This window comes from Arachis duranensis, chromosome 6 (genome assembly GCF_000817695.3).
Source record: "Arachis duranensis cultivar V14167 chromosome 6, aradu.V14167.gnm2.J7QH, whole genome shotgun sequence".
NCBI lineage: Eukaryota > Viridiplantae > Streptophyta > Magnoliopsida > Fabales > Fabaceae > Arachis > Arachis duranensis.
In genome coordinates this window covers 37,608,980-37,629,113 of record NC_029777.3, presented here as the reverse complement: position 1 = coordinate 37,629,113, position 20,134 = coordinate 37,608,980, and the positions used below count along the sequence as shown (strand labels likewise).

At 37.7% G+C, this 20,134-nt stretch overlaps 1 non-coding gene across 1 annotated transcript; it reads right to left on the bottom strand.

Moving 5' to 3' along the window:
• Nucleotides 1–10,704: 10,704 nt before the first annotated feature.
• Nucleotides 10,705–10,808, bottom strand: LOC127740214 (small nucleolar RNA R71). The gene has a single exon (XR_008000895.1). It is a non-coding gene; the product is annotated as a small nucleolar RNA R71 (small nucleolar RNA).
• Between the last annotated feature and the right edge of the window lie 9,326 nt (nt 10,809–20,134).

The following is a 20,134-nucleotide window of genomic DNA, read 5'->3' as shown; positions in this document are numbered from 1 at the left end:
CAACGCCATTGAGAGCGCGCCAATTGGGTATCTGTAGCTCCAGAAAATCCACTTCGAGTGCAGGGAGGTCAGAATCCAACAGCATCTGCAGTCCTTTTTAGTCTCTGAATCAGATTTTTGCTCAGGTCCCTCAATTTCAGCCAAAAAATACCTGAAATCACAGAAAAACACACAAACTCATAGTAAAGTCCAGAAAAGTGAATTTTAACTAAAAACTAATAAAAATATACTAAAAACCAACTAGATCATACTAAAAACATACTAAAAACAATGCCAAAAAGCGTACAAATTATCCGCTCATCAACGACCTAGTGCACTTGCTGGTTAGTTGTGCGAAGTTGTGATAAAGAGTTGAGATTGCAATTGAGCATACCATGTTGATGGCGCCATTGATGATCACAATTTCGTGCACCAGGCACGTATCGATAACCAAGACGAGTCCCCTTCCATAACGTCTAGTTAATGAGACCCCAAAAAACCCTACAGTGCACAACAAATAAACAAAACTATCTGGATAGTCATTAAACTTCTACTTTGTTCTGATCCAAAATAGAGCAACCGTCCTACAAAAACACCAACTATGGACCCCAAAGTTGGAATTAGTGGAGACATGACAGAAACCGTTCAAAAAGAGCTCTGCTTCCAACCAAAATGGGGAGACTTGTTGGTTGTCTATAGTCGGTTGGGTTTAGCAACCAAGAAAGAATTGGGAAAGACAAGATGCAAAAAGGAAACTTAACTGAAAAGAGTCACAAGAGCTTCCACGTGCGTGTCGTGCCGCTATATGATGTCCCCTACCCAGGAGCTAGGCTCGGCCCATATAGTACTAGGGAGGAAGCCGATAGCATTAGGAAGGAGAATTATTAGCACTTTACAAAGAAAAAGCATGATGAACAATTAGCTACTGATAAACAGTCCCATGCCAGCTATCACACATCTCACTTTACGCAGAGTCAAAAGGAAGAAAGGCATATCAACTTCCTTTCTCTTACATACGACATTTTCATTTCTAGTTAGAGGAGCAGACCACTCTAACTTACCTTATCTTAGATAGAGCTATGATAAATGTAAAACTCACCCACTGAAGAACTAATGTGAGCTCGGGAGGAAATGTGTCTCGTACTTTGCTACAACAATCTTTATATGTACGGGTATTAATAACAGAAGAGACTAGATCAAATAGGGACCAAAATCGTATTTAACCCTAATAATTATTTCAAAATATGTGCAAATTTTAGAGGTAGCTATTGATGAGCAGATATTTTATATGCTTTTTGATGCTATTTTCCTATTGTTTTCAGTATATTTTATTATGTTTTATTATGTTTTAATAAGTTTTTGTGAGAAAATAACTTTTTGGATGCTACTTTAAGTTTTTGTAGTTTTTCTATGATTTTGAGTGATTTTTGAGTAAAATTAGCAAGTTTTAGCTGATTTAGAGGCAAAGAAAGGAGTGTAGATGCTGTCAAATCCTGACCACCATGCATTCAAACGAGTATTTCTGGAGCAACAAATATTCACTTGATGCGCTTTCAACAGCATTAGAAAGCTAACATCCAGGGCTTTCCAGCAATATATAATGGTCTATACTTTTCTTTGGAGACAACTTCCAATGCCCACATTACACCTTTTCTGACGTTCAATGCCCAAACAGGACCAATCTCTAGTTGAACGTCCAAACTGGCGTTCAACGCCAGCCAGGAAGCAGAAAACACCCAGAACATGATTTGAATGCCAGGCATTAACTCAAACACTCACTAAATGGGTCCGAAAATGAATTTTAGCAATTCTTAGCTTATTTTATTTCCCTTTTTGTAATTTGTAATTAAAAACAATATCTTTTACGGTTTAGTCTTAGAGTTTTTATTATAAATAAGGGACTTCCTTCTTCCTGAGGACTATGCCTCCCAGGAGGGGAGAAGCTCATGCATATTACCTTACAAATTCTTAATGTGTTCTTTGAAAAGCATGAGTAACTAAACCTCCTAGGTTAAGGTTATGAGCTCTACTGATTCTCATGGATTAATAATATTACTATTTCTATTTCAACATATGTTTGATTCCATTCTAAGATGCGTTCTCGTTCTTCATCTTTATGAATCTGGGGCGAACGGAAGTATGACCCCTTGTTCTATATGAGTTCTTGTGAAGTCTCAGAAGGGATAGCATTGAACTATAAGCTTGAGGTGACAACTCTTAGACAGCCAATCCACAATCTCGTTGGAGACATGGGAATATATGTTCAGCCGTGTTCTGCGACGAATAGGGCCTTTGTGGTATAAACTAGAATCATAAAGCTTCATTCTCTGATTCGGAAGATCTAACCTTGTTTGTGGCATTTTGAGTAGGATCACCAGAGATTGAATTGCTAGAGCTTCACCCTCGTTCAGATTGAATGACCATTGACGTCACATTTGATGTGGATCAGAGGAGATTAATGACCACTGACGTGGTGTTAATCACTTACAGCTTGCCATGGAATGAATCCTCCATTGTTGGAATAGACAGTAAAAGAAGTTGATCTGAAAAGATAAAGCATCTCCAAAGTCTTAACCGATTTTTCACTATTGTTTTTTCGCTATTTCTTTATTGCTTTCTTGTTTTGTTTATGCGCATTCAACAACAAATTATCAACTCTCTATTCGCCTAATTAAGATCTGCAAGATAACCACTGTTTGCTCATTCCAACAATCCTCGTGGGATCGACCCTCACTCATCTGAGGTATTACTTGGATGACCCGGTGCACTTGCCAGTTAAGCTGTGCTGAGTTCTAAATTTTGCGCACCAAGTTTTTGGCGCCGTTGCCGGAAATTGTTTGAGATTGACAAACTAACGGTCGTCTTGTTCCTTAGATCAGGTACTTTTTACTGCTTTTTTTTTGAGATTGACAAACTTTCTGGGTTTATTTTTCAAAAAGGTTTCATAAACTTTTTCTTTTGTTTGAGTCTTGTGTCAATCTTTAAGTTTGGTATCTTTTTGGCTTTTCTTCTCTTGAATTTTTCAAAAGTTGTTCTTGATTGTTCTTCTTTATGTTCGAATTGTTCTTGGTCTTTTTCTTTGTTTGATTTCAAAATTTTTAAGTTTGGTGTCTTCTTGTGTTTTTTTTCAAAATTTCGAAAATAGTATAGTTTGATCTTAAAATATTTAAAGTTTGGTGTCTTTTAGTGTTTGTCGTTTCAATTTTTTTAAATTTCGAAATTTAAAATTTCAAATTTCTTGATATCTTATTTTAATTTAATTTCAAATTTAAGTTTGGTGCCTCATTAATTGTCTTTTTGTTTATCTTTTTATCTTTTCAAATCTTTATCTTATCTTTTTCCTTTTATTTGAATTTCAAATTTTTTTATCTTATCTTGTTTTAAATTCGAATTTTAAACATTCAAATTTCAAAACTTCTATCTTATCTTAATTCAAATTCAATTTTCAAAATTCAAAATTCAAAATTTAAAATTCAATTTTCAAATTTCAAAAATTCAAAATTCAAATTTCAAAATTTAAATTCAAAATATTTTCAAATCTTTCAAATCTTATCTTTCCTTGTTTGACTTTTTCTTTCCAAATTTAAATTTTAAAATTTTTTATTGACCCTTTCTTTTTAAATTTAAAAAATTTTCAAAATCAATTCTTTTATTTGCAAATCTTGTTAGTTAATTATTTATTTTATCTTATTTTAATTTTAAGAGTTCGGTGTCTTGATTAGTAATCCTTATTTTCTTGTTTTGAATCTTCATCCTATCTTTTTCAAAATTTGATTTTCAATTTTTTTTGTTATCTTATCTTATTTCAAATTTCAAATTTTAAGTTTTACTATCTTGTTAGTTTTGCTTTTTTTTAAATTTAAATTTTAAAATTTTAAAATTTTTTAAAAAGTTATCTTGTCTTTGACTCAAATTCAAAGTTTAAAAGTTTAGAATCTTATTAGTTTTTCTTTCTTTTAAAATTTTAGAATCTTTAAAATTTTTTTAAAATTTATCTTATCTTGTTTCTCTCTTTCTCTTGACTTTTTGAAATTTTGAATTTCAAAATCTTTATTTGACTTTTTAATTTAAATTTCAAATTTCTTTAAAATCAATTTTTTATTTTTCAAATCTTGTTAGTTAATTATTTGTTCTATCTTATTTTAATTTTCAAATCTTTAGTCTTTCTTTCTTTCAAAAAAATTAAATTTTAAATCCTTTCTTATCGTATTTTGTTTCTTTCTCCTAATTCTTTCTTTCTAATTTGAATTTTAAAATTTTTATTTGACTTTCTCTCTCCAATTTTTGAAAATCTTATCTTCAATTTCAAATCTTGTTAGTTAATTAGTTGTCTTATCCTGTTTTAGTTTTAAAGTTTGGTGTTTCTTTGGTCTTTCTTTCTTAAATTTCGATTTCTTTAAATTTTCAAATCTTATTTTATCTTTTTTTTCTCTTGACTTTTCTTTGCAATTTTTGAAATTCAAAATCTTTAATTGACTTTTTCTCTTTAATTTTCGAAATTTCTAATTATTTTTTTTCTATTTTTTATTTATTTTCGATTTTTTAAAAAAAATTGGCTATATCACTAGGAGTTCTCTAGACTTTGACATATAGACTCCCCACCTTTCTTTCACTATGCAGGAACACTGGAATCACTATGTATCTAGATGGAGATACTCAACCTAGAAAGACCCTGGGATTTTACTCAACTCTCAATCCTGACTTCTATAGAAGCAGCATTAGTATACTTCCTATTGGAATAGCTCATTTTGAGCTCAACCCAAAGTTGATTTTTCTAGTGCAACAAAATTGCTAGTTTCATGGACTCCTGCAAGAAGAACCCACAGAATTCCTTATGGAATTCTTGTAGATAGCTAACATAGTAAGAACTAGCAGAGTAGACCAAGATATCTATAGACTCTTGCTCTTTTCATTTACTATAAAAGGCCAAGCAAAGAGGTGGTTGGATAACCAACCCAAATCAAGCTTGAAAACACGGGATAAGCTGGTGGACAAATTCTTGAACCAATACTTTCCCCCAAGGAAGCTAACCCAGCTAAGGCTGGACATTCAAGACCTCAGACAATAAGAGAATGAGTCTCTTCATGATGCTTGGGGGAGATACAGAATGATGCTACAGAAATACCCCACAAAAATATTTTCAGAGTGGGTAAAGCTAGACATCTTCTATTACGGGCTCACAAATAGGGCTAAGATGTCCTTAGATCATTCTGCTGGTAGTTCAATACACATGAAAAAGACAATTGACGAAGCTTAGGAACTCATTGAGACAGTCGGCAACAACCAGCATCTATACTCATCTGGTGAGACTTCAATGAAAGGAGAGGTCAAGACAGTGACCACTAAATCTAACCCTCCAGAACAAAGTGAACCATTAACCCAGCAGCTGTACCTTTTTACACAATTGCTAAGCTTGCAAGAAGTATTGCAAGAAACCCGAGCTTCCATCAAGAATATGGAAGCACAATTGAGCCAGGTCGAACAGCATTTTTCTGAGCAGATCAGAGAAGAGTGCCAAGCCATCCAATTGAGGAATGGAAGGACACTAGATACTCAACCTCAGAAAAATAGAATGTAGGATGAAGAGGGAACACCAAAGAGTGAAAACACAGCAACCTAGGGCACTTCCAAGGGCATTGTACACTCAAAGGGGAGCAACACTGATGTTCAATGCCCAGCGAGGGTCAACAAGGGCATTCAACACCCAAAAATGGGAGACATAAGTGTGAGTCCAGAGAAGATCCCCCTAGACATCCTAACAATCCCTTTCCAATTACTCCGGACACTCATCCTACACTACCTAAAGCCCAAGAGTGCAACGCCATCATAAGAGATGCTAGATCCATACCAAAGGAGGAAGTGCAAGCTGCTAAAGGGTCAGAGGAGAGAGATGCTCCAGAAAAGGCTAAGGTTTTGAAGAAAAGGTCCCTCTCTAATGGAAGAACCCTCATTGATGCTGAGAGAGGTAAATTGGTGCTGAGGTTACATGAGGCTTACATGGTCTTCAAGGCATTTAAACCTCCAAGACCCCCTAACAAAGGAGGTACTTGCATGCAGAATACAATACTGAAGCCCCCTCCCTTGGATGGAACCAATTTGATTCCCCCTGACACCAAACGTAAGTTTGGCGTTGGGTGTGCACTATCTACCAAGGAGGAAGGTCCCAATAGAAAGATGCATAGGGGATGGAAGAACAAAAATATCACTACTGAAGGCTTCTCACCAAGGATAAGGGTAGTATTCCTTACAAGCCCAATCCTGCCTCATGCAGTGAATATGATCCTATCTCTTGAGCATACCAAGCTGATCCATGAGAGCATAGGAAGGAAGCTCCCAATGGGGAGTGAGGATTTATTCCTTTATGACTATCTTCCTCCTTGAAGGAGCTAACCGTCAAGCTAGTGACAGTAAAGAAGCGCTTGTTGGGAGGTGGTGAACAAAATTGACTCTGCAATATTTGCACAGATAGACCGGCAAGTGCACCAGGGCATCCAAGTAATACCTCAGGTGAGTGAGGGTCGATCCCACAGAGATTTTTGGATTGAGCAAGCAATGGCTACCTTGTAGATCTATTGTTGGATTGAGCAAGCAATGGATATCTTGTAGATCTTAGTCAGTTGGATAGAAAATATAGTTATTGTGGAAAAATGAATAAAAATAGAATAAAGATAGAAGTACTTAATCGGTGTGAAATCAGTGATAAGAGAATGGTTGAGGCTTCAGAGATGGTTCCTCCTTCTGGATCAATTTTTTTCACTGTCTACTTCAACTTCAGATGATTCATTCCATGGTAAGCTGTTAGTGACTAACGCTAGGTCAGTGGTCATTAATTTCCTCTACTTCAAATCAAACACCAGGTCAGTGGTCATCTAATCTAAATGGGGGTAAAGCTCTAGAAGTCCATTCCCTTAGTGATCCTACTCAAAACGCCACAGATAAAGTCGGATCTTCTGGATCAGAGAATTCTACTTCACGATTCTAGCCTATACCACAAAGGCCCTAATCACCCCGTACCTCGGCTGAACTGATGTCTCCAAGTCCCCAACAAAGTCGTGAATTAGCCGTCTAAGAGATGTATAATCAAGCTTGTGGTTCAATACTATCCCATCAAGGACTCGCAAGAACCCATATAGAATAAGGATGACGGTCAAGTTACACTCCCAATTCATTATGATGAAGAACGAAGATATATCTTAGAAGAATAGAATCAAGCATAGATTGAAATAGAATAGTGATATTATTAATCCATAAGAATCAGCAGAGCTCCTAACGTTAACCTAGGAGGTTAGTGACTTATAGCTTACAAAAAGTAGTAAATAAAAAATATGGCATAAAGTTCTTAACAAAGGTGATCCTTGTTCTATATATACTAATTTGATAACTAAGAATTACAGAAATAAGATAAACTAGTCTTGTAGTACAAAAATTCACTTTCCAGGCTCACTTGGTAAGTATTTGGGCTGAGCTTGGGACGAAGCCACAAGTTGGTACTACCTCTAAGGTGTTGGATGCTAGCATTGGACTCCTTTTTGAACTTTGGACTCCTTTTTGGGCGTTGGGCGCCAACTGGTCCCTTTTGGGCGTCCAATGCCATGAATGGGATTGGTAGCCGGTGTTGAATGCCAGTTTTGGGCCTTCATTTCTAGAGCAAAGTATAGACTATTATCTATTGCTGGAAAGCCCTGGTTGTTAGGTTTTCATAGCCATTGAGAGCGTGTCATTTGGACATCTGTAGCTCCAGAAATGCTCCTTCAAGTGCACGGAGGTCAGAATCTAACAGCATCTGCAGTTCTTTCTCTGTCTCTGAATCAGACTTGTCCCAAAGCTCCTCTATTCCAGAGCTCTTCAATTTCTCTAACATCTTTAGAAATTTAAAATCCAGATGGAATTTGATATGAAAAAATTCTTGTATAGTTTGGAATCAATCAAAACAAGCATCAATTTGTTGGTAGCATAGTCGAAACCTATAATGAATTCTCACCATCAAATGTTAAATTCAATACAAAATAACCGAGAGTAATTAAACCTCGGGTCATCTTCCCTAGGAGTTTCAATAAAATGTACATTTATTGGCTATGAAAAAGCATGGGGGATTGGGGGAATGCAAGAGAGGGGCAAGTAATGTAAATAGCAAGGAATTAAATAAGCATGCAAGAAATTAAAGAAAAGCAATTAAAAGCAATGAAAATGGAAAATAAGTGCTAAAAATGACTTGATGAATCCATATTTGATGATGATATTTTGGTTAGAATTGAATGGATTTCATCACATAAACTTGCACTAATTCCCTTGAATAGCATGCTTTTGAACTTTTCTCCCAAATTGTGCTTGATATTGAAAACATGCTCTTTTATGCTTACTTTGATCTATTTTTATTCCATTTGCCTTCCATTCGATGCCTTGATGTTGTTTGTGAGTGAATTCAGGTTTATCAGGTAAGAATGGGTTGGAGAAAATGCAAGAAGAGCTTGCAAAATGGAGGAAGCATGAAGAATCAAAGAAGAAGAGTTCAGAGACGTGTGCGTGCGCACAGCCTTTTGTGCACCTACACAGGAGCCCAAGCAAAGCGCGTGGATCAGTTCGAGCGCATCACGCGTCCCACCTAGCATCACCTATCATGCGGACGCATACGCCTGTGCGTCCGCACAGGTGTCTGCGCATGACCTCATTAGAAAAGAACGTGCCTCACGATTTGGGGGCTTTGGGGGCCCATTTCTGATGTCTTAGAGCTCATATTGGAGGGGAAATGAAGGAAATAACATAGCATGTCATTAAATATAGTTTTATGAGTAGAATAGAAGGATTTTATTTTAGTTTTCTCTAAGTTTTCTCATCTTCTCCATTAGGGTTTTATTAGGGTTTTATATTCCAAGTGCCATTTCCATTTTTGATCATTGGATTTTGCTAATCTCATTGTAAGTATTCTCTTGTTAATACTCTTTATGGTTATATTATCATTACTCTTTCTTCTCATTCAAGATATAGTCAAATTTTGTTTCTCTTTTGCAATTCCACTTTCTTGTTGATGAGTTTGATGTTTGATGTTCATTTCATGATTTCTTATGTTATTCTTGTTGATTGAGATTAATTGTTACTTTTAATTCCAAGTCTTTTCTTATTTTTCTCATGATTAAGCTTTTTGCCCACTAAGTGTTTGACAAAATGTCAAACATGGTTTTAGGCTAAATTTTTTGCTTCTTGGCTTGGGTGAAGTGAGGAATTGGGTTCCTAGAGTTGGAATGTCCAATATTTAGTGTCAATTCTTGGGTTGTTAATTGTTCTTGTTCCCACTAACGCTAATTTGTTGCTAAGGCAATTAGCAAGCAATTTAGGATTTGTGGGTTAAGACACTTATGCTCATTTAACTTACCTTCCGATGTGAGGGTTGATCAAGTGAGACTAATCCAACACAATTGTCATAGTTGTGGTTCCAACAAGGAAAGGATCCTTAGCTCACTCCAAGCCAAGACCTCTTCTTAAGTTTTTAACTTTTCATACATTGCCATGTTAATCTCTTTTATACTTGTTCATATTACATAATCGGTTCTTTAATTTCTTTATTAGTTCAATCATTACAATTTTGCATGTTATTTTATTACTTTATATATTTATTTCTTCATTCAAATCCCCTTGATTGCTACAACCGGAATTTGCACACTCGTTGCTTCTTAAGTGCTTCCTTGGGAGACAACCCGGGACTTCAAACTCCCGGTTATTTTGTTTTGATTGTGACTCTCCTTTTGAACTAAATTTGATTGTGAGAGTTCGTTGTTGGTTTGGACTATGCTACTGACGAAGTGATTCTTATTTTGATCAACTCTAAACCGACATAAATTCTCGCTCATCAAATTTTTGGTGCCATTGCCGGGGAAGTTCACTTTAAGTGCAACGAGTGCCATGATTTTGGTTCTGTAAATATGTGAATAGTGTGAATACTTAATTTTTGGTTTGCTACTTGGCATTGATTGTAAACACTATTTTTCTTCTTTATTTAGTCTAGGTAGTTATAGATTGCTAAATTAGTTCTTGTTTACTTGCTTATTTTTCTTCTTTGTTCTGTTTTGCCTTTCACAATTGCATGCTTTTATTGCCTCCTTAATTCAATGACACGGTCACTTCTAGACCCGAGCTTGGCCACTTTTGACCCAGAAATTGAAAGAACATTAACTCGTATAAAGCAAGCTCGGCGCCGGCTAGCTTTTGTGCATAGTGAATCGGGTGGCCTTGAGGATCACTCCCATTTACTATCACCAACCATCTGTGACTCCCATTCTCCAATCAATGAGAAGACTCTATATTCATATGTGGGGAGTACTGAATTATCTTTGAGAGACTTAGGTGACACTGTCATGGTGGACCCTCTGCGAAGGGTTACTTTAAAAGAAGCTGGAGCCCCCAATCTTGCCTTGCAACCGCTTCAAATTCTGTATCCGGCCTTGGACACAAATTTTGAGCTTAAGTCCGGCACGATCAATTTGCTCCCTAAGTACAATGGATTACCTGGGGAAGATCCTCTGAAGCACCTTAAGAATTTCCAAGTTGCATGTGCAACTGCAAGGAGACATGGAGCAGATGAATCTGCGGTGTTGGTTTTTGCTTTCTTTTTCTCTTTGGAGGAAAAAGCAAAGGAGTGGTTTTATACTCAGCCGGGTAAAGTTAGATCTAATTAGGACTTGTTGCAAAAAGACTTTTTAGAGAAGTTCTACCCTCCTCAGAAAACAGAAAAGCTGTGGAGAGATCTCTTGCATTGTACAAAAGGATGGGGAGACTTTGTATGAGTATTGGGAAAGATTTAAGAAGTTGCTAGAAGTTTGCCCTCACCACCAGATAGATGAATTGGTTCTGATAAGTTATTTTTGTCAAGGAATGCACCACCAAGATAAGCTTCTCTTGGATGCCGCAAGTGGAGGATCAATGACTAAAAACAAGTCCACATCAGAAGCATGGGAAGTTATATCGGACTTAGCAGATTCAACTCAACATTCAAGGGCTAGAAGTCCACAACCTCCTAGGATCGACGGACTACCAAGGATATGTGGTGTTTGTGCTTGTACCACTCATTACACCGATGAGTGCCCTTAAATCCAAGAGGACATTACAATGGCGGTTGCTAACCCCTACCCACAAAGACCCAATTACAACCAAGAACCCTACCCATATGGAGGTAATCAAAACCAAGGGTGGAGAGATAACTCAAACCAAAGGTGGAATCAAGCTCCCCAAGCTCAACCCAACCAAAATGCTCAAGTCTACTACCATCAACACCCAAAAGGCCAACCACAATACCAACAACCATACCAATAACCCCCACAATCTCCATCTTAAGTGAAGTACCAACATCCAAATAGTAGATCTAACCCTTCTCAAGTTAACCAAGCCCTTCCCTCTAACCAATCTCACATGAATGACACAATCCATACCTTCATGCAAGAACAAAGAGAGTTCCATAAGAAATAAGATGCATATATGGCTACAATAGCCGAAGCCCTTACTCGCCTAACTCTCCCTCCTCAAACTACACAAAGCACCCAACAAGCTTCAACCTTAAGTAGTTTGCCCGCCCAACCTCAACCTAATCCTAAAGGAAGTATAAATGCCATCACTCTTAGGAGTGGTACTAAATTGAATAGGATTGTGGCTATTCCCGCAAGGTTGAGTGAGGAGACAAACAAGGAGGAGGTAGAAGATGAAGAGGATGTGATGGGGAGTAAGGATGGAACTATTGACAAAAGTGAAGAAGAACCACCAAAGGTCAAGGAGCCCAAGAGAAAGACCTTGCTTGAAGAGCCTTTGCCCATTCCATTCCCAACCTTGGCAAAGAAAGCAAAGAAGCAAGAAGATCTTGATCCCGCTGTGGTGGAAGTTTTTGAGAAAGTTGAAGTTACCGTCCCTCTCTTTCAAGCCATTCAACAAGTGCCGAAATATGCCAAGTTCCTCAAGGATATTTGCACTCATAAAGACAAGCTTGGAAACCTCAACAAAAAGCCGGTAGATGATTCTATCTCTTTTTTGCTTCCTGAAAAATGCAATGATCCCGGCCCATGTTTCGTTACTTATCTGATTGGTGGGACCAAGTTCACGGATTGTATGTGTGATTTGGGGGCATGTGTGAGCATCATTCTACTTCCCATCTAAGAAAAGCTGAACTTAGCACCCCTAAAGAGATTTGGGGCGAGATTTGTGCTAGCTGACAAGAGTATTGTGTCAGTTGTAGGGATTGTTGAGAATGTCATAGTCAATATTTAAGGATTGCTCTTTCCAGCTGATTTTCACATCTTGGAGACACCTCCCATTGACTCCAACAAGCCATCGTCAATATCCTTGGAAGACCTTTCTTGAAGACGGCTCGCTTTAAGCTAGACGCCCACTCGGGAGTCTATTCTTTTGAGTCAGATGGCAAGCTAGTCAAGTTCACTTTGGAAGAGTCCAACAAGCCGATACTTGAAGCTTACTCCATTTTTGGGAGCAAAATAGTTGAAGACAAAGTGAGTAAGGATGGCAAGGAGCAAGGAAAGGAGGATAGTGCCAAAGAATCAATCTCAAAGGATCATGCTCAACCAAAACAAGCCAAGGAGTTAGAGACTTTCCTCCTTGGGGAAGTGCCTAAATGATCAATGAGCCTTGCAAGTCCAAATTAGGACTTTAAACCAAAGTGCTTGGTGGGAGACACGCCACCATAGTGACATTTTTCAATTCTATCTCTTGTTTATAGCCTTTTGAACTATTTGTTTTCTTGTGATATGATGCTTGGATTAAGTTTGTTTAATGATTTTTGAGTTGAATAAGTTAGAATTTATTGTGGATTATCATTTTGTATTTGTTTGAATGATTTGGGGGATGGTATGTTGCTATGCTAAGGTTGAGAACCTTAGTTTTAAAGAGAAAAGAAATTCCTGAAACAGGCATTTGTGCGTGCGCACCACCCTGTGCGTGCATAAAACTCTACATTTTTTGCCATATGTGCAGACTCATGAGCCTGTGCATCCGCACACGCCCTGAAGTGCCCTCTGGTGACAGCGCTAACACAGCTTGTGCGAGCGCACTACCCCTTTTTCTATGCTCTGTGTGTACGCACAAATTCGTGCGTACGCACACTTCCTCCCTCGTGCCTCATGGGTGCGGCTGCACAGACGTAAGCGTCCGCACACCACTTGTAAGTCCCTCTGCTGGGGGCGAGGGAGCAGCTTGTGCGAGCACACCCCTTCCCCTTTCTTATCGTCTGTGCGTGCGCACGGTCATGTGTGCACACGCACGCGTGTTTTTTCCACAAGTTAAAAAAAGGGAGGTAGAGTTCTTCTGTGCGGTCGTACACCCTTTGTGTCCCCGCACATCCTTTTGCAACCTTTCTGGTCGTAGCGATCGCATGCTGTGTGCGATCGCACCGCCTCTACATTTTCGTTTCTGTGCGTCCACACAGGTTGCGATTTGCGCGTTAATAGGGCAAGCTGCCCTGTTAAGAGGCAGCATTTCTTTCTTCTCCTCTCTTCTTCTTGGCTGCTCTCTTCTTCTCTTCTCCACCGGCCATCACCGCCATCTCTCTCTTCTATTCTCCTTCTTTCTTTCTTCCTATTCTCTTTCTTTTGCCACCACCGGTGAGTTTTCTCCTCCAGTGTTTTTTCCGGCGATCCCAACCGCCGTGATTTCGCAGTGGCTATTAGAAGTGCCATTGTTCCTCCCTAGTTCTTCTTCTCTTCAACTTTTATGCTTAAGGTTTTTTGTCTTTCCCTTTCTTTTTATGTTATAGTCTTTACAATTATTTTCATTTCTTTTATGTTACTTAGATTGAATCTATTGCTTTCTTAGTTCTCTCTTTTTGTTGCAAAATGTTGTTGCTTGATTATTGGGTTGATTTTGATTAATTATGAGCTTAATTGTGATGCACTTGCACATTGCATACCACATGTTTGATAAAAAGTCTCAATGATCATCTTGTTTGATTCGTATGACTTGGCCATCATATGCTTTCATTTATCCTTTGTTAGGCTTATTGTATGATTGTGCAACTTCTTTTTTACATTTTGATGTTGATCAAATGGTTTCACCAATACAATTCCTTGCCCTCTTACTCATATACGGCAATTGCATTGTATTAGTGGAATGTTAGTTCATTGTTCATCTTGGAATTTCATCTGAATAATCATATTGCAATGGTTCAACTTTGAATGATGTTTTGATCAAACATCTTTAAACATTCACATCAAAGAACATTGTATATGTGATTACAACTTGTAGATGATGAACATATGACAATTCTCTTTTGGTGCTTGTTTTATATGCACAACTTGAGAACTTAGTTGTGAAGCTTTGAACCTTTAGTTGAAATAAGATTGTGATTGTCGTTTTGTGCGGCCGGTGTGTATGTTCTAACCGCGCGCACCATTGGAATATATACACCGCTATTCTTGTGAATCACACTATCTTGGAGCTTCCAACTAAGAACTTAGTTTTCTTGCTGTTATTAAGTGTTTCCTCTTTGTTCTAGCTTTGTTGTTGTCTTATGAACTTGATATTTTCTGCTTTCTTTTTAGGATACGAAAGAAGGGTAAGAAACTGGTCGCTTTACCGGCTGTGAAACCTTCAACCCGCGCATCAAGACCATACTTCATGGATTGTCCGAGCGATAAACCGGACATCTTGATCAACCGAAAAGTGGAGCACCGATATGACAAAATTGAAAAAAAAGCCAATCCACTGGGAATGAACGCTTAAGGTTCCGATCAAGTATAAAATGGTCATCCATAAGCGGATCGCCTCACTTCATTGGGAGTTCTTAGAACAAGACCCAATTGAAGTTAATGAAACTATGGTGCAGGAATTCTACGCCAACTACCAAAATTGGGAAGCAAAGTCGGTATTCCTCCACGGCAAGAGGTTGGACACTTCCAACCGAGCTATTGAAGCTATTCTAAAGATCCCCCACATTTCACCTGAGGATGATGATTATTTAAGGACCAAGGTGAATGCGTCCAAAGGGAGGATGTCCTTGACTCCCATACTTCAAAGAATTGGCCATCCCAGTGCCTCATGAGAGTATAGCAAAGGGAGAAATTTTGTTCCCGCAACTATAGCTTACACTGGTTTGAATGCCGAAGCTCGTATATGGCATCAAATTGTGGCGGACAATATTATTCCCAGCACCCATGCTACCCATGTGAGATTCAAGACTACGTTGCTACTTTGGGCTATCATGGAAGGAAAAAGGATAGCCATTGTACTTTTATTACGCACATCGATTTGGAAATTGATTGAAAAAAAGAACATCAACATTTCTTTTCCATCGATGGTGATGCGTTTAGCAATAGCAGTGGGGGTAGAGTGGCATCCAAGAAACATCATGTTCAGGGTCCCTACTGGCAACAACTTCATTCCAAGGGGTGATTTGGAGAGATCAACACCGCAACACCCTCTAAGAGGAAGACACACACAGCACCATCAAGTTTACCAACTTTGTCAACTGTTTTACCTTTTCTTCGTCCTCTTCCAGAATTATATGGAGACATCTTGCACGATATCCACCACATGGAATATTTAGATCAAACACGTTTTGAGTGGATAGCAGCAAGACTAGAAGGAAGAGACCCCGGCTCGCCTCCTAGAGCTTCATCCGAGATAGTTGGGGAGGAGTATGATGCAGTTGACCAACCCAATTCTGAGTCCACCAGCTAAAGGTGGCCCCTCTTCATCCTCCCAGAAGCGTAAGCATGCACAGAGGACCGTGCAACAACTAAGTGTGGGGGAGGATCGATGATTCCAAGGGGGTAAAAATTTCTCTTTTCTTGCCACTTTACAATGTTTCTTGTAGTACTTTTTCTTTATTTTGAGTAGTTTTATGCCTATTTTGTCTTGTTTGGTTGCTTGTAAATATTTCTTTATAGCACTTGGATATTTAGTAGTTAGTACTTGCATGTTGCATGATAGAATAAATAAGTTGGTGAAACACCAAGGAATTTCATGAAATCATTTTCTAGGGCGTACCATTGATTGAATTGAAGGAAATATTGTGTATGCCAACTTGCTTGAAGTAGATTGTTTGTAGAGCATGGAAAAGAGCTCGAACAACATACCTTGTGAGCTTTGAGCCTTAATAGATGGTTGCATCTTTTCAACCATAATGTTGTTCTTGTGTGTGATTATTACTCCTTTTTATTGTGATAATTGATTTGCATGATTCTTTATGTCCTGTATTTGTGTTTGAATGCATTTAGCATGATTGAGGCCGTGTTTGATGATAACCTCATTAACCTATATGGCCAACCCTTGCATACACCTTTGTGAACCCCTTTGAGCCTATGAATCCCCTTTTGTTCTGATGATAGCACATTACTCCCCGTAAGCGGAAAACCATTAATGTCCCCGAATTACTCTTTGACTAGCTTGGGTGGATTAGTGTGTAAATTCTAAGTGTGGGGGAATTTTGGGAAACATTGGTGATGGAGGCATAAGCATTGATGTGGAAAATGTTTGGCAATTAGGTGATGCTTATGCATTGCATTAAGGAAGACATATGCATTCATAGTTCAATTTTGTTTTTAAAAAAAACTTGTACATAACAAAGTATGAAATAAAGAGTTCAATAAAGGATGCATATGTCATGTTTGAAAAGAAAATGCATGGGTGAGGTGAGATGAAAGAAGAAAAAATCGGTAAATAGGGTATATTAATATGTATATATAGGTGATATAGGATTAGGTGGATATTCAAGTTAATCAAAGAGCTAATTCTTCAAGTCCACTTAGCCATATTTCATCCTACCTGAACCCTAGCCCCATTACATCCCGTTAAAGACCTCATGATATTTGTCATTCATGCATTAAATACTAGTTGATTGTTAGATGAGTTGCAAATCTTTGAAAAGCATGATAAAAGGAGAATTGAGTGGTTAAACCCTAAACACTAAGCGAATTGAGTGAACACACATCCGGTGAGGGGTTCGACCGCTCAATTCTATGTTATTGCACCTTACACTGTATCTTCTTGCAGGTAGTTTGATTGATTAGTTTTTAAGAATTTCAATTCAATTCTTTGGACATTGATCTTAATGCATGAACTCTTTGCATTAGCCCTTAAGCATTCTTATGATGGATTGGAATTTCATGGTTTGTTTCCACCAACTTTCATTATAACACATTTTACCTATTGGCCTTAGGATAGTTGCATGCATTTACGTAGTATATAGCATAAGTCATTTTCCCTTTTCATCTATCTTCTTTGAGTGTGTTTAGCATGAGGACATGCTAGGGTTTAAGTGTGGGGGAATTGATGAATCCATATTTGATGATGAATTTTTGGTTAGAATTGAATGGATTTCATCACATAAACTTGCACTTATTCCCTTGAATAGCTTGCTTTTGAACTTTCCTCCCAAATTGTGCTTGATATTGAAAACATGCTCTTTTATGCTTAATTTAATCTATTTTTATTCCATTTGACTTCCATTCAATGCCTTGATGTTGTTTGTGAGTGAATTTAGGTTTATAAGGTAAGAATGGGTTGGAGAAAATGGAAGAAGAGCTTGAAAAATGGAGGAAGCATGAAGAATCAAAGGAGAATAGTTCAGAGATGGGTGCGTGCGCACAGCCTTCTGTGCGCCCGCACAGGAGCCCAAGCAAAGTGCGTGGATCAGTTCGAGCGTGTCGCGCATCCCGTCTAGCATCGCCTAGTGTGCGTGTGAACAGTCTCTTCTGCGTACACACAGGAGGGAATTTTCGCAAAGTGTGCGGACGCACACGCCTGTGCTTCCGCACAGGTGTCCGCGCATGACCTCATTAGAAAAGCACGTGCCACGCAATTTGGGGGATTTGGGGGCCCATTTCTGATGTCTTAGAGCTCATATTGGAGGGGAAATGAAGGAAATAACATTGCATGGCATTAGTATAGTTTTAGGAGTAGAATAGAAGGTTTTTAGTTTAGTTTTCTCTAAGTTTTCTCATCTTCTCCATTAGGGTTTTATTAGGGTTTTATATTCCAAGTGCCATTTCCATTTTTGATCATCAGATTTTTCTAATCTCATTGTAAGTATTCTCTTGTTAATACTCTTTATGGTTATATTATCATTACTCTTTCTTCTCATTCAAGATATAGTCAAATTTTGTTTCTGTTTTGCAATTCCACTTTCTTGTTGATGAGTTTGATGTTTGATGTTCATTTCATGATTTCTTATGTTATTCTTGTTGATTGAGATTAATTGTTGCTTTTAATTCCAAGTCATTTCTTATTTTTCTCATGATTAATCTTTTTGCCCACCAAGTATTTGACAAAATGTCAAACATGGTTTTAGGCTAAATTTTTTGCTTCTGGGCTTGGGTGAAGTGAGTAATTGGGTTCCTAGAGTTGGAATGTCCAACAGTTAGTGTCAATTCTTGGGTTGTTAATTGTTCTTGTTCCCACTAACACTAATTTGTTGCTAAGGCAATTAGCAAGCAATTTAGGATTTATGGGTTAAGAACACTTATCCTCATTTAAATTACCTTCCGATGTGAGGGTTGATCAAGTGAGACTAATCTAACACAATTGTCATAGTTGTGGTTCCAACAAGGAAAGGATCCTTAGCTCACTCCAAGCTAAGACCTCTTCTTGAGTTTATAACCTATCATACATTGCCATGTTAATCTCTTTTATACTTTACTTGTTCATATTACATAGTCGGTTCTTTAATTTCTTTATTAGTTCAATCATTACAATTTTGCATGTTCTTTTATTGCTTTATATGTTTATTTCTTCATTGAAAACCCCTTGATTGCTACAACCGGAATTTACACACTCATTACTTTTTAGGTGCTTCCTTGGGAGACGACCCAGAACTTCAAACTCCCAGTTATTTTGTTTTGATTGTGACTCCCCTTTTGAACTAAATTTGAATGTGAGAGTTCATTGTTGGTTTGGACTATGCTACTAACAAAGTGATTCTTATTTTGATCAACTCTAAACCGACATAAATTCTCCCTCATCACGACTCTTGGTGATAAATGGGAAATTTAGGATTCCAATCCCAATTATGGACCACAAACATGGCAATTGTGTGGAGTTAATTCCAATTAGTCAATCCAATTTGAGAATTAGTCAAAAGGGCATAATTGATCCCAATCCCTAAGTCCTAAGTCAACACTAGTGGGTCACTTAGAGTCAAGGGAAACCAAACCAATTAACAATCCTCACACAATGCGGAATGGACATCCACAACTCAATTTCACCCAAACACCCAATTTCTAAACCAAGAGTGTGAAAACTAAACATGCAAGGAATTAAACATCAAAGCAATAAAAGTCAAAACAATAAAATTCAAGGAAAGGAAACTTCAAGTGCAAGAAATCTCTTGGCAAGTAATTGAGAGCTAAGGTTACCTATCCTTGCCATTGACCACAAAAACATGATGATTGTGAAGAGTTAATCCTACTTAGTCAACCTTACATCAAAGATAAGTCAAGTAGGCATAGTTGATTCCAATCCCTAAGTCCCAAGTCACCACTATTGAGTCACTTGGTGTCAAGGGAAACCAAATCACTAACTACTCTAATATATCAAACAAGAATGGACATCAATGACTCAAGGGTCACCAAAGTCATCCATTCCAAGCCAAGAGTGAGGAAAAACTAAGTGAATACTAAGCCAAGCATTTTATCAAACACTTGGTGTGCATGAAAATAAAATAATCTTAAATTGCATTAAAAATAAAATCTAACTACCAAAAGCAAGAAAATGGCAATAACAATCAAAGGAAGCAATAAATGACATGAAAACATAAATTTGCATTAATTAGAATTAAAATTAACAAAGAGTGTTCATAACATAAAAAAGACAAAATAAAGGAAATAACAAGAGAAATGAAGGAGATAAAGATAGGAAAGCATGAAAACATAAAGGAAACTACATTAAAACAAGAATTAAAGACTGAAATTAAAGGAAATTAAACTAAGAAAACCCTACCCGTGATTCCACTTGAGTTAGGGTTAAAATAGCTTCATAAATTAATTCGACTGCGTTTTGGAGGCCCAAAATTCGCCCCTAGTGATTTGTATTAATGAGCTCACGTGACTCGGGTCACGCGTACGCGTCGCCTGGCAAAAATCAATCCACGCGTACACGTCTTGCGAATCTTCCTTGTGCGTACGCACACATGCTAGAATTTCCAAACTCCATTTCTTCATGGTTTCTTCCC